The 14,287-nt window shown below is 43.2% G+C and overlaps 1 protein-coding gene across 7 annotated transcripts in view; it reads left to right on the top strand.

The window, feature by feature from the left end:
• TRIO (trio Rho guanine nucleotide exchange factor) overlaps positions 1-14,287 on the top strand; it is a 370,719-nt gene that overhangs the window by 193,386 nt on the left and 163,046 nt on the right. The window lies entirely within an intron of this gene.

Consider the following 14,287-nt stretch of genomic DNA (forward strand, 5'->3'; position numbering starts at 1 on the left):
GGGAAAAGCCAGGCTTGTGCTGGCCTTCTTTGTTGTGTGAGTGCATGGCTGCCTTTGCTGGGGCTGTCCATAAAGAGAGGACCCATGAGGGTTGGGAGAGACAGAGAACGTCCATTTCCATAAGTAGGGGACCTGCGCGTTGTTGGTCAGAGCTGTTGGGTTTCCTTCCTGGGTGTGAACTTGTCACATGGCTACATGTTTGCCTCTGGATTTTACGAGACTTCTCTCAGATGCTAGTAAACGTTAAGTGTTACCTAATATTGAGTTTAAATGTGCCAGAGCCAACCTGGTACAAATAATATTAAAGCTAATGTCACAGGCATGCACCTGTTAATCAGCTCATCTCGTGATAAGAAATAATGTTATTTGGTGTGTGAAAAATAGGTAGGTACTAATTATACCTTGCATATATATGTTATTCTTGGTAGAAATCATATAAAATTACATGAAAGAAACTACTACGTAGCTTTGGAGGAAAAAATAATTTAAAATAAAAGTTCATATTCAGGGTGACTACAAATTGAGTAGGGATGTCAACTTACCACACCTTACTTCTGTGTAAAAAAGAAAATTCCCTGCTTCACCGAGGGCCGTCCCAGAGGATCATAACATATTCTGATGCAGCTCTTGATGAATTGGAAATGAGGGGCCCTTCTGGGTAGCTGGGGATTATGCACATGGAAGCTTGTGGTCATAGGATGGGAAGAAGGATCTGGAAGAGTAGGACTACTGGGGAAAGAGGGGAGGGCGAGGCCTGACTTGCCTCATTTCAAGGCATCAGCACTCAGAGACCCACAATTCCTTTAAAGGAAAAGAACGGCACTACCAGCTCTGAGATCTTGGGCAGTTAGTCCTCAGTCGGGTCATTTGTCGCTGGAATGTTTGGACTGCAGGCTTCCCTCAGAAACCCTGTGAGGCTGTGAAGGAGTGGAGGAGAGTACACAGCAAACCACTGGGACCCCTGGGGTTTGCACTCAGTCCTGCCCCAGGCTGGTAGCTGGCTCTCTCGATCCTCTCTGCCAAGGGGCTGGTGCTTCTTGGTCCTGAGATGGTCATCAGGATAGAAACTGGCACAGCTAGCTTCTTTTCCTGCTCCTCAGAATGCCATCACTGAAATTGCTCTTGAAAATTCTTACAAAGAGCCTATTTTTTTTGAGGAGACACATTAAGTGGACATTGTTCTGTGGCAGTTTCTAGTCATTGCTGCACGTGCCACTAGACTAAGTTTCCCACTCATTTTGAACCGAGCTTGTCTCTTGCTGCCCTCCAGCCTCTGCTAGCTCTTTGCCCCAGCCTCCCTGTGGCACCACTACCAGAGTAATTTTTCTGAAATAGAAATTTGACTAGGCTGTACCCCTGCTTTTAAACTACCAGTGGTTCTTCTTGTATGTGGGGAGCAGCCTGATACCTCCGCATCCTCACAACATAGACCACGTTTTTCCTTGCAGCCTGTCTTGTGCTGTGTCCTCCTCTTCCAGGGCCCCTCCCGCTCAACACAGTGTCCCCCGATCCAGGACTTTCTGGCACCTTTGAGACAAGGATGGGAGTAGTTAGCTGCTCTCCCTTGCACCTTCTAGAGCTCCCTCCACATGCACCTGTTAACGGCAGTTGTCATGCGTGTGATTGTGTGTTACTTTACATGTTTTTACACCCTAGCTGAGAGAGAAGGAGAGAGTTAAGGTGATCTGTGTATGAAAACAGATTGTGACATAGTTCACTAAGCCGTGACATTGACAGAACATGGGCCAGGAGCACAGCAGCCTGGACCCTTCTGAGGGCAGGGGCCTGGGCAGGGATGTCCAGTCTACAGGTTCCTCATTCGGGGCCCAGTGATCACAGTTGCCCTGGATGCCATAGATGTCATAAGGGAGAGGCAGGAAGAGTGTCAGGCAGCTGGGAGTGGCTGAGAGGCCAAATCGAGAGGAAGGAGCAGAGGGCAGAGGGTGTCGCATCTGTGGCACGTTCCGGAGCCAGGTGATTGGAGCTGGTGTTTGTGTGGCATGCCTGGCCATATTCTGTAGCAGCTTAGCAGTCTGAGTTAAGGATCTAGCTTCCTTATAGGACAGAAGACTCTTCCTACCAAGCAGTATTTGTGATTTAAGTCACCTTTTCAACTCGGCAGTGGTTTTCAGAAACCAGACACTAAAGGATAACTGGAAGGAAAGTGCTTTTTCAAAAGCTGTTACCTACAAATACTTTAAAAAAAAAAAAAAATAGCCGGGTGTGGTGGCACCTGTAGTCCCATCTACTTGGGAGGCTGAGGCAGGAGGGTCACTTGAGCTCAGAAGATGAAGGTTGCAATGAGCCGACATCACACCATTGCACTCCAGCCTGGGTGACAGAGCAGGACCCTGTCTCAAACACAGAAACAAAGCTCTTGTCCAGAGGCTTCGTTTGGGCTCATTGGCTTTTGTAACAGCAGCGTTTTTAAGGAACAATCTTCTAATATGAGCATCCACTTAGAAGACCTTGGAGTCCGTATTGTCACTAGGTTTGGAAATTATTTAAAAGTAAAAATACATTTTGTTTTCATTGACTTGCACAGTAGGGATTTCTAGTATGTATGAGTTTGTAGACTAAGGAGACCTTAAATCAGTTTTAAGGACTAAGTGGTTCACTTTTATGACTGCAGGATTTTTAGTGCAGTCTATGAAAGGCCGTCTTAGTAGCAGAGAAACTGGCATGTTTTCCCCGATCTGCTCCTCTTACTTGTGTACACCTCACGTAACCTGGGACCAAGGAGGGATTGGGGCCCAGTTAGGGAGGGCATAGCAGGACACACGTGTTCCCCGTGTGATTGGCATTCAGGGACGCTGCCCGCAGGCTGGAATGCTGCCCGTTTCTTCAGTAGATTTGTCTTTCCCTGACCAGCCTGAGAATTTCCCTCAGTTCTTTCTCTGTGCTGTACAAAAGCCCTGAAACTCCCAGGAATCCTTGGTAGGTTCCATGCAGGAAAGAATGGTTTCTTCAGTCATCGTATTTTGAAGCTGGTTATTGAATGAAAACTAAGATAAGCTTAGAACAAGTTTAATTAGTTTAAAATGAAAAGCTAGATGGGCCTAGAAGAGGAAATCATGCTAATTTGCTAGGTATTTGCATAAAGTCACTAAATGTATTTACATATCAGATGAACGAAAAATTGCTAAAAGATACACATTGTCTGAGTCTTTTCTTCTTAAGCAGATCATACAATTAAAAATTACATAGAGGAAGACAGAAAAAGTAGCTTGTCTTGGCTGGGTGTGGTGACTCATGCCTGTAATCTGAGCACTTTGGGAGGCTGAGGCGGTTGGATCATGAGGTCAGGAGATTGAGACCATCCTGGCTAACACACGGTAAAACCCCGACTCTACTAAAAATACAAAAAATTTAGCCGGGCGTGGTGGCAGGCGCCTGTAGTCCCAGCTACTCGGGAGGCTGAGGCAGGAGGATGGTATGAACCCGGAAGGCAGAGCTTGCAGTGAGCCAAGATCGTGCCACTGCACTCCAGCCTGGGCGACAGAGCGAGACTCCATCTTAAAAAAAAAAAAAAAAGAAAAGAAAAGAAAAAATGGCTTGTCTTTTTCATTTAGGCAAATTCATGAAGCTTTTTTAGAAGTTGCCCGCCAAAGGCTTCTCCTGACAGAAGTTAGTCTTCCTCACTGCCAGGTGTTCTACAGTGGCTCTCGTCCTCACTTTATCTGGAGTATAGTTGTCACCGTCTCTTTTTGCAATAAATTCCTGGCCCTCTGATGAACAAGTAATACAAACGTGAGGTCATAACGACTCACTTTAAAAAGGTGCGAAGTCAAGGTGATGTTTACTGAGCATTAGCTCAGGAATCCCTTTAAGAAACCCCTGGAAGAAGGTGGCTGCCGGAAGTCTTGTTGAAGACCAAGCTCTTAGACTCCAAAAACTGAGATCTCTGGACCCTGATTCTTTTACCCCAGAGGACAGAATAGACACTTGTTCCTGAGAAGAGAGAAAAGGGGACACATTTTACCTAGGGGACAAATATTTTCTACCTTGAGGTAGAATGCAGCAGGTGGTTGATAGAAATTTCAGCCCATTTGCCCCTCAAGCCAGATTTGGAAGTATTCCAAAATGCTGTTTTCTCTAAAAAGAATCCTGAGGTTCGTAGCCTCCTTTCAGAATGCCTACGGCCTGGTGCTTTGTTCCGTTTCTGTTTTGTTTTTTAAGTATTTGAAAGGAATGTTGATTGGCTTGACATAAGTTTGGGTTTGATTTGGGGAGGATCTTTCTCCACCTACACGTTGTCATCCACTCTCAGTCCCCCTGCAGTATGCATTCTCTTCAGTCCTGTGTATGGCATTTATTTACATCAGTTCCATTGATAATGCTCCTGCTGTTTGTCCTTTGTTGTTTGTCCTCCTTTCCTTTTGAATGCATTTTTCACTGTTTATTTGTTCATTCACTCTTTTCACTCATTCATTCCAAAGGGTCTCTCAAGGCAATGGTAATGTGCAAGGAGGTGATACCTAAATGAATGACCAGAAGAACATGCTTCTGCTTTTGTGTGTCTCCTACATTTTAGACATTTGTTTGTTTCTCTTGGTAGCCTTTAAGTTCCTTGAAGCCCAGGACCATGTCTCACTTACCTTTCTGTTTCCACTAACTAGTCTACCTCCTGGAATTGGCAGATACTCAGTGAAAGCCTGTGAAATAAGTGGTGTCTATTTCTGGCACATTATTCTGAGATTTAATGATAGATTTAGTGATTGAATGAGATTTCCATTTTCAAATACAGCAAAAGCATAACTATTTTCATTCATTCATATTCATTCAACTTCATTTTCAAAATTCGGTCCTCAGTTAACTGATAATTACCTTTGAAATGTGTGGGTTATTTGAGGCAACCAGGTGGTGACATTGAGCTCTCAGCCAGAGTTTGTTTCTGAAATTGATTCAATTCCATTGCATTGATTTTTGTTCTCAGAAGCCAAGGTTTCCCAGGAAAAATCATTCCCACTTGAATTGGGCTGTGATTCTTGCCGGGTTTAAGTAAAGGAAGCCTCTTGGTTCTGTTTCTGCAAACTTACACACTGAACTGGGACAAGTTTTTGTTTTGAGTAATGGCTGGGAAAAGAGGAACCTTTCATTTTATTCAGAAGTCAAAAACAAAGGCCTCCCAGCCACCTGGAGATGTTTTGTTGCAGACACCAGCCTGGCTCTGTCTTTATGCCTAACAATTGAGCATCCAGTCTTCTTTGTGCTGGGACCATTGCTCAGCTCTGCAAGGGGAGAAGAGGGAGAAGGCCAGAGCTGCCAGGCTTCTTGCACTGGGGCCGGGGGAGGGGTCCTGGGAAGCAGGTGCGCTCTGGCTTCTTGGTGTGTGAGGCTCTCGGAGCTGCCTCTCCTGTGACCCTCAGGTCCTCACCGAGTTTGCTCCAGGAGTATATTGAAAACATACCCAGTGCTCTCTCAAGCACCCACTGCTTAGAGGACCCAGATTTCTTTTCCTTCTTTCCCTTGCAGAGCTGGAGACTGCATCAGGCATCTGGTGTTTAAACTAAACAGGAAAACTGACTAAAGGTCCACAGTGCTCATTGTGTAGACTAGCTGCCCTCTGATGGGTGCTCTGAATATCAGTGGTTCCAGTGCAGAGCCTGTCACTAAGCAGGCCTGACTTCCTCCTTGGGGGCTTTCCCATGGGAGGTGTGGCTTTTTGCTCTACATGGAAATGACTCTCCGCAGCCACAGAACACAGTCGTTTTCTGAATTATCCCAGTCTCTCATGCGCCCTGGATTCCTCCAGATGCCTTATATCTCTTGTGCAAAGTTGTCTAAAATTTGGTTCCCAGCTTCCAAGCCTTTCCTTTTGGCCTTCCTGGAAGTATTTTTGTTGATGAGTCGCCTGTCTTTATTCTCTAAAATGATTTGTTTTTTGTTTCTTTCATTCCTATTTCCACCCCACATACATACACATGCTTCTTAACTTAGGGGGTTACATGCTAATAAATCTATTGTTGAAAATGCACTAATACTATCGCAAAGGTGAAAATTCACAGGTTGAACCGTTGTAAGTCCATATGCTCCTCGACTTACATGTGTGATGGAGTTATGCCCAAATAAGTCCATCGTTAAGTTGAAAAATCAAAATCAAACCATCTTAGGTTGAGGACCATTTGTTTGTACCTCCAAAGATGTCATATCTTTAAACATACTCCCTAGCTTTTCGTTTTACTTTTTATTTTGAAGTAATTATAGAATCACAGAAAGTTGTAAAAAAAAAAGAGAGAAATGGGCGAGGAGGTCCTGTGCATCTTCACCAAGCCTCCCACAGTGGTAGCATCTTGCATAACCTCAGTACACAATCAAACCAGGACACTGACTTTGCTGCAGCCCACAGGGCTTATTCACTTTCCGCGAGGTTTAGATGTGTATGTGTGCCCATGTGTATGTGTGTGTTTAGTCCTGTGCAATTGTATCAAGTATAGATTTGTGTAACCACCATCACTTTCAAGATACAGAACCATACAGAATTTTCCCATAATCAAAAGGTTCCCTGCGCTGGCTTCCTTCAGTCATATCTAACCCCTGCTCCATCTCTAACCCCTGGCAACCACTTATCTGTTCTTCTCTGCTTCTATTATTTTGTTATTTCTAAAATGTTACATAAATGGAGTCATGCAGCATGTAACTTTTTGAGATGGCTTTATTTTAACTCAGCATAATTCCTTTGATACACCCACTTTGTTGCATGTATCCATAGTAGTTCCTTCCTCTTTATTACTGAGTAGTATTTCACGGTCTGGATATATCACAGTTTATTTAACTATTTGTCCATTGGGGACATTTGAGTTATTTTCAGTTTTTGGCTATTACAGGGAAATATACAGAAATTATGAACAATCCTGTCTGGGTTTTTGCATGAACATGGTTTTCATTTCTTTGGAATAAATGCCCAGGAGTGCATTTGCTGGGTCCTTTGGTAAGCACACGTTTAGTTTTTAAAAGACACTGCCAAACTATTTTCCAGAATGAGTGTACCATGGTACTTTACCACCAGAAATGTATGAGTGATCTTCAGCTTTTCAGCATATCGCAAGTCCAGGATTGCTTTAAGCTTGTCAGTGAGAATAGTTAAAATCCAGCATGTGATATTTTAGAGTAGAAAGTTCACCGTGTATGATCAAGCCTCAGTAATTTTTGTTTAATATGAATTATTTAGCTGCACTCGTTAGTGCATTAAATTCTCTCTATATGCTCTTACACATTTGATTTCTTTAATTTATTTTTCTGACATGGGTACGAATGAGTAATTAAATATGTCCACCAGCCAGTGAAAGCAAGAGGAAACTAACAGCCTAGGACTGTCGCCTGCATCATCAGCCCCTGTGTGACTGAGCATTAGATTTGACCTTGGCATCACTTGGCATCTACTGGCATAGCATTATGTCTTTACATAGACTGTAGTATCTAGTGTGGCATACTGATTTTAAAAAACAGGTGGTCTTCCCATTGGTGGGAATATCCAAAAAAATAGATCTAGTCAATTATGTCTTTCTATAAAAATGTAATCTTTATTGAAATAATTGAGAAAATATAGTATAACAAACACACCCCCCTAAATTTGCTGAGTGATCTGGGATAAGTTACTGTGTAGTACCTCAACTTCCTTAGCTACAATATAGGAATAATACAATCTCTAAGGAATGTGAGACAAATTAAATTACACATGGAAAGCACCTCAGAATGCTTTTCTTAGAGTAGCTGCTGGCCAATGTTCTTTTTTTCCTGTCTCGACCCTGATTGTAACTTACCGATATAGATAAAATAATACAGACTTTAAGGGACAAAGATACAAATGTCTAGGTATAATGTTGTCTCTACCTCATTAACCTTTGAGCAACAGTAACTGCTTAATCTACTTCCTGTCTTCCTCCGAGTAATAACCTCACTCTGATCCTGTTCTTAACATCAAAACCAAAAGCCTTTCGTGGGATATACACAACCCTGTCCATCTCCAGCTGCTGCCCCTCGGAGCAGAGTAGACTGCTGGGAAAAACCCTTACCCATGGTTCCATTCATATTGGCAAAAATCATTTTGTACGCATCACTAAGTACAAAGTATTTAGATCTTACATCCCAGCTAAAATTTCAACAGAAATAAGTGATTTTTTTTCCTCCAAATAAACATGTATAAAGCATTCATACTGGCCAGTGGGAAGAGAGTGATATTATAATATTATCTGAAAGGAAAGTCCTTTTATCAGAATAACTTAAAACACTAAATTTTTTTCTGTAAGATGATGTAAAATTGTGGTTTAAATTTATACAATTTTTATTTGTTAACATTGGATCAGTATTTTCAAGTAGAGAAAAGTTTTATGCCAACAGAGAGCTTAGAAGTTATTGTGGAAGATCATGCAGCGCTGATATACCTGACACATCATAGTCACCGAGTAGATGATTATCGGGTGAAGGAATTAACAATATATTATCTTCATTTGTAACGCAGTTTTTCAGTAGGGATTGATTGAAAATATAAGACTGCCCACTGACTTCAGATTTTATAGTTTCTTGCTGAGGGTCATTTCTAAATGGAGGGTTGTAAATGTCTGCTTTAATTAGCTGTTTGTCAGTAGGACTTGATTAATGTAATGTAAAAGGTGAGGCACTTCAACACAAGGTCAAGAGACAAAGTGTTAAGGCCTTAAAATGCCCAATTGGAAATAGGTGTACATGAATAGCCCTGTTTTTTTTGAGACATAGTCTCACTCTGTCGCCCAGGCTGGAGTGCAGTGGTGTGATCTTGGCTCACTGCAACCTCTGTCTCCCAGGTTCAAGCAGTTCTCCTGCCTCAGCCTCCCAAGTAGCTGGGATTATAGGCGCGCGCCACCATTTTAGTAGAGACAGGGTTTCACCACGTTGGCCAGGCTGGCCTCAGACTCCTGACCTCAAGTGATCCACCCACCTCAGCTTCCCAAAGTGCTGGGATTATGGGCATGAGCCACTGTGCCCAGCCCTGTTTACTTGTTAAATTTCTGTTTTAAAGGGCATTTTATGATTCTTTATTTCTTATTTTGATACTCAGCTTCATAAACTAAATATTTTATTATCAAAGGACCACAAGTCTTTGGTTCAGTGAGGAAAGAGGTAAACTTACCTGAATGTATTTTCGTATGTATTTCTGACACGTTTGTACTGATCTTCGTTGTTCTTATTGAATAGGTAGAGAGATTGGCCAACTATGTATTAGCTAGAGTTTTGCCAGGACAGCTTAAAAGCTCCAGATAAGCCAGGCTTGGAGAGACTGGTAAGGCTTTTTGGGTTTTGTTATCATTTGTTTGTTTTCCCTTCCATTTGTTGAAGTACAAAATTCGGAACCAGAAGATCAAGGAAGGGTTGAGCGTTCTGCTTGGGAGCTGTGATGTTGATGGACGACAAGCAGAAAGCAGACCCCATCATCTCTCACTTTACCTCTTGCTTTCCTCGAGGGGACCACTCTCCAGACCTAGGCCAGAAGAAGCAAAAGCCCCAAATGGTGAAGGCTTTGTAAGGAAAGACTTATTTAATCTAAGCGCGTTCAAGCCTCTGTTCTAGGACAAATTAGATCCCTGGGTACCAAAAGAACTTGATAATTATATCACCATATTGAGCATATCAGTCCAAGCAACTGTGGGAAAGTGGGGGGATGCCAGAAGCTGAAAACGCACTTGTGCTTTTTAAAGAAGGTGGATTTCATGCATTACTCAGAGTGAGGTTAATCCTAGGCAGAGTTCTAGAGACAATTTTTAAACTGCTGGTCAGGAAAAGTGAATGAACAAGTTATAACGTGTTAACTTTATTTTGTTCTCTACTAGGTTTCTGGCTTGAGGAAGGACATGTGGTGGAATTAGTGGGTGGGCATTTGACCAGGGCTTTCAACATTTAATTTGTAGACAAGAAAGGAAAATATGGGCTGTCTCTTAGTTACTAGAATTAGACTGTTGAATGGCTATAATAAAAGAATCAACCAAGGGTGCTAGCATGAGACCAAAACTCTCCTCATCCTCCCACACTGATCTCCAGGTAGAAGATGGCAGGAGGCAAGCTTCTGATAGTAAGACAGTCTGCATACCCCACAGGTCAGTAAGGAAGTCACGTCCAGTCTAGAGCCACAGTTAGATCAGACGTGCTGACTGACAAAGGTAGTGATGGGCGATGATGGACCAGTCATCTCAGGTGGACCCGAGGTCCTGCAGAACAGACTAGTTTAATCCCTGATGTCACCTCCTGTAGGGGAGAAGAGTGCAGTCTTGCCTTTTAACTGACTCCACATAACCTATTCAGAACTTTTATGTCTGTATGTGACATCTGGAGAGACTACTCATCCCAATTCAGGCATCCGGAAAGCTACTTTGCTGTGTTAAGCGCTATTTTTCTTAAAAATGGGCAAATTTCCAGCGTATAGCAAGGACAGGCTTAGTGCCATAGCTGAAATAATTGTTATTACATTAAAAGCTTTGCAAGTGAGACTGTCAGTGCAGAGGTTGGTGAGTGGATGGCGTCAGCAGTGCTGGAGGGAGTTTCCAGCATCATGTTGCAGGTGTCTGTTCTCATGCAGAAAGCCTGTGAGTGGTTGAATTGGTTTGGAAGGTGTGCATATCAAATCTAGACAAGGGCCTGTCAGATATGTCAAATGCTAGAATTCGGATCCCAACAGATCTCAGCACCAAATCAATCACAGAAAGTTTCATTAATCAGTTTTAATATATGAGTGTTTTGAATCAGTACAGAGTAAGAGTCACAGGTGGCAACAGCATGTGTTTAATGAAGAAATGGGCTTACATATGTTATTTGATGGAGTGCACAGTGCTATCATTCCCCCAAATAACTCCTTCCACTGCGGTGACCGAGGGAAGTCATCGTCCTGCTTTCTGGCTGCTGTTTGGATCACATGGGTATTGTGTTCAATTGTCCAGCCCCTGTGTGGTTTTGTTTTGCTTAATGAATATCAAATCAATTTAATGTGTCCATACTGGGCAAAACTGACTTGAGGAGTGTGAGAGTAATAAAAACAGGATATATTCCAGAATGATTATCTAGTAAGAACATGCCCTGGAAGCTATAGTTATAATATCCTCGAACAGATTACACTGGTTATTTATACACTCTTTAGACTTCTTAGTGCTCAACAGTTGATGAAATATCATTTTTGGGGAGTCATGCTTGTGTTTAATTTTCACTAAGGACTGGCCACAGTTCTGTTTATTTCTACTAAAAACATCTCCTTGGCAAGGAAAATGCCCTTTCCATTTTCCTGCTTGTGTGCGTGTGCGTCTGTATGTACGTGCTCATGCACGTGAGGATGTGTTTTTCCTGCATGTATATGTGTATGCACGCATATCAGCATGTTTTTCCTGCGTGTATATGCGTGTGCATGCACATCAGCCTGTGTGCTTTTCCTGCATATGTGTACACAAACATGCACGTGAACCTGTTTTTCCTGTGTATGTGTGTGTACGCACATGAGCATGTGTGGTTTTCCTGCATGTTTGTGTGTGTACGCATGTGAGCATGTGTTTTTCCTGTGTGTATGTGTGTACGCACGTGAGCATGTGTGGTTTTCCTGCATGTTTGTGTGTGTACGCACGTGAGCATGTGTTTTTCCTGTGTGTATGTGTGTACGCACGTGAGCATGTTTTTCCTGTGTGTATATGTGTGTGCACGCACATGAGCATGTGTGTTTTTCCTGTGTGTTTATGTGTGTATGCACGTGAGCATGTTTTCCTGTGTGTATGTGTGTGAACGCACATGAGCATGTGTGTTTTTCCTGTGTGTATGTGTGTGAACGCACATGAGCATGTGTGTTTTTCCTGCGTGTTTGTGGCTGTGCACGCACATGAGCATGTGTTTTTCCTGCGTGTTTGTGGGTGTGCACGCACATGAGCATGTGTGTTTTTCCTGCGTGTTTATGTGTGTACGCATGTGAGCATGTTTTCCTGTGTGTATGTGTGTGCACGCACATGAGCATGTGTTTTTCCTGCGTGTTTGTGGGTGTGTACGCACATGAGCATGTGTGTTTTTCCTGCGTGTTTGTGGGTGTGTATGCACATGAGCATGTGTTTTTCCTGCGTGTTTGTGGGTGTGTATGCACGTGAGCATGTGTGTGTTTTACCCTATTATTCCATATCTCTTTCCTTGCTCTTTTTTTTTTTAAATGTTAAAGACTTTTACTTTCAGACTATTTTAGAGGAGTCATTTCATTAAACCTTTTGGAATCCCACTGAAGCCGCAGGGCCCAAGGTTAAGCTGTGTTCTTCCCTTAGGAAGAGCAGTCGTGGCGACTGCTGTCTTTAGTACATTACCAGGAAGTTTCCAAGTGGCAGTTCTACAAGATGAGCCTTTGAAGAAGCCAATCCTGTTTTCCATTTTTGCTTTCAACATACGAGTTGAACTTTTACCTTTCTCCATTTAATATAAACCAAAATCCGTCTTTTAAAAAAATGTTTATTTTTAACTTTTATTTTAGGTTCAGGGGCACATGTGCAGGTTTGTTACATAGATAAACTCATGTCACAGGGGGTTGGTGTACAGATTATTTCTTCACCAAGGTGCTAAGCATAGTACCCAATAGGTATTTTTTCTGATCCTTTTCCTCCTCCCAGCCTCCACCTTCAAGTAGGTCGTAGTGTCTGTTGTTCCTCTCTTTGTGTCCATGTATTCTCATTGTTTAGCTCACACTTGTGAGAACATGGGTAGTTGGTTTTCTGTTCGTGCTTTAGTTTGCTAAGGATAACGGCCTCCAGCTCTGTCTATGTTGTTGCAAAGGACACGATATCCTTCTTTTTTATGACTGCATAGTATACTCTGAAAGGGGAGAGTGTTGGGAGGAGAGTGAGCTGGTGTCAAAGGAGCTCCAGGTCATGCTCTGCCTGCAAAGTTCAAGAAATAAAATGTCACCCTAAGGAAAGGCAGGCAGGCTGCGGGAACATGGGCACTATCTGCAGGTACTTGAAGACTTGTCATGGCAAAGAGGAATTATGCTTTGGCCAACCGCAGTGAGAGACTATGGCTGCTCTCCAAATGACCTGAGGGTGAGGGAGCAGCATTTCACAAACTTGACACCCCTGGGTAACAACGTTTGTTGAAGAGAGTGTCTTACCTTGCGGGGATGTTGGGCAATGGAAAGAAAATAAATTCCCAAAGTCAAATTCTTCTGTTAGACTTGATACTATTTGGTTAGTTTAAGTCCATGTTGTTCCCTCTGTGAGCTTTGGCCCCAGGTTAGTCACGTCCATCTTCTGTCCTACTTGGGTGTCATTGCCACATCTCCTGTGCCTCATCTGTACTCAGTCTCGCACCTCTGCGGGGCATCCACTCTCTGGTGCTGGAGTGTCCACGCACTGTCCCATCTTAACGTGCATAGCTGCCCTGAATATGCCCCTGTGTTTCTTCTGCTTTTTCCTCCTTTCTTACATGTAATACATTTGCATGGATAATTACTTCATGATGCTAACTTTGATTTGCCCTCTTTTCCTCCCTACCTCCACCCCATACATCCTTCATAAATTTTCTTTGATCATATTAAGGCGGCGGTCCCCAGGGACCGGTTTTGTGGAAGACGATTTTTCCACAGACCAGCAGTGTTGGTGGGGGCAGGGATGGTTTTAGGGTGAAACTGATCTGCCTCAGATCATCAGGCGTTAGTTAGATTCTCATCCCATAAGGAGTGCACAACCTGGATTCCTCGCATGCACGATTCACAGTCGGGTTCGCACTCCTGTGAGAATCTGATGCCGCTGCTGATCTGACAGGAAGCTGAACTCAGGTGTTAATGCCCGCTCACCTGCTGCTCACCTCCCACTGTGCAGCCCAGCTCCTAACAAGCCACGGACCAACTGGTCCACAGCCCACACATTGGTGACCCCTGTATTAAGGGATCTTTTACTCCACCTACCCAAGAATGAAAAGGTGCTTCCCGAATTCATACTCTTTGTTATCAGGGCAGCAGGCATGTGGACCCACAGTACAGTTCGTCATTTCAGACAGAGGAACGTGCTGCACATGGATGAGGCAGTTCCGTTTTTATCCCTGGTTTTTATACCTGAAACTGAGTCACATTTTATGTGCATAGTGGTTGTCCTCTGAGATTCCGCCTGCAAGTTGCCATTGAAACTCCTGCTTCTGCTTCTGACTTGCAGCAGCTCTGGGAAGCTATGGCTTTCATACTTCCCCTGCTGGCCCTATGGCTCGCCCATTCCCACAAGTACCCAGATGATTGTCTTTGTCAAAAACAAGAGTAGGGAGACAGATACCAATGGCAACAGCTTCTGTTCACCAAGTGCTTGTAGAAGTTGAA

Source organism: Pongo abelii, chromosome 4 (assembly GCF_028885655.2).
Source record: "Pongo abelii isolate AG06213 chromosome 4, NHGRI_mPonAbe1-v2.0_pri, whole genome shotgun sequence".
Taxonomy (NCBI): Eukaryota; Metazoa; Chordata; class Mammalia; order Primates; family Hominidae; genus Pongo; species Pongo abelii.